Below are 1,330 nucleotides of genomic sequence, written 5' to 3'. Positions count from 1 at the left end.
AAAAGAAACATATTAAAAAGTATTATGAACTTAGGGAATTTAGGGATACCTTAAGATGTTTTAAGATCAAGAAAAGTAATGGTTGAGGGTGAAGAAACACGCGTACAGTAGGAGCAAAAACAAAGGAGAAAACGCAGCAGCAAAGGTGGCAGAATGAGCGGGTTCGGGTTTGTTTTAGTCACGCAGACACAGCAAAAAATTCGCAGCCTTGGGGACTATTTTAGGGCGGTTTAGGGTGGTGTTTGTTAGCGTTTCACGGCAGCAAAAATAGCAGGAAGAGTGGGTGTCTTGGTGGTCAAAAAATACAGCAGAAACAGAAGCAACACAGTCGATTTTATGGTTTGTTTGGGTCACAAAATACAGCAGCAACAGGAGCAACAAAACAGGTCAATCTTGGGCTGTTTTAGATGGCAAATTACAGCAGGAAAAATAGCAAAACAAGTCTGTGATGGTGGCAATTTATGGCTGCAACTGAGCAGCTTGTGTGGGTCGAAAAAGACAGCAAAAGTAGCGACTGCAGGGGTGCTTTGGCGGCTCTTTTGGGCTAACAAGGGTGGTGACAGAAGCTGTTTGGGTGGCGGTTTGGGCTGCCCAAAAACGCAGCAGCAGCTGGGGTGAAAGGCTGCAGAAACGAGCAGCAGAGGTGTTTAAAAAGTGGTGGCGGTGGTCGGTTTTAGGTGATGATGTTGGTGAGAAAAAAAACTGCCGAACCAAATAGAGAAAGAGAGGAGATTGGAGTGTTTTTGTGAGATTTGTGAATAATGAATTGGTGAGCCTAGATGTCCTTTTATAATGCAAGTGTTGAGTGTTTGAATCAAACTCAAAGTGTTTAAAGGTGTAGAAGAGATTAGGATTATGATTAATGAATTGGGATTAGATTAGGATTCATCTTATTATTTAGATTAGGATTAGGAGTCTTGAGGTTTATCTTTTAAAAAAAAAAAAATGGGCTAGCCTTTTTTTTATTTAATTGTATTATTTATATTTTTTTTGTCTTTACTATTTCCTTTAATTTACTAATTCCACACTTTATTTAATTTTTAATTGTTTTCTCCAAAAGTTTAATAGTTTAGAGAAATGCCACATTTTATTAACTACCTAAAATTATAATATTTACAATATCACAAAAATACGTAAACTTTAATTGACAGAGAGTGTCGACTAAAAATTTACTATTCAGTCGACGTTTTGTTAATCAAAGTTTACGAGCACATAAGGGTCCTAAGGCAAAATAGTAAAATTAGAAGTGGAAAAGTGAGGGTCGTTATAGTACCTCCCCGTTAATGAAAACTTCGTCCTGAAGTTTTAGGTAGACTTCTCGGATGCATCT

Source organism: Rutidosis leptorrhynchoides, chromosome 8 (assembly GCF_046630445.1).
Source record: "Rutidosis leptorrhynchoides isolate AG116_Rl617_1_P2 chromosome 8, CSIRO_AGI_Rlap_v1, whole genome shotgun sequence".
Lineage (NCBI taxonomy): Eukaryota > Viridiplantae > Streptophyta > Magnoliopsida > Asterales > Asteraceae > Rutidosis > Rutidosis leptorrhynchoides.
Note: the sequence above shows the minus strand (reverse complement) of the source record.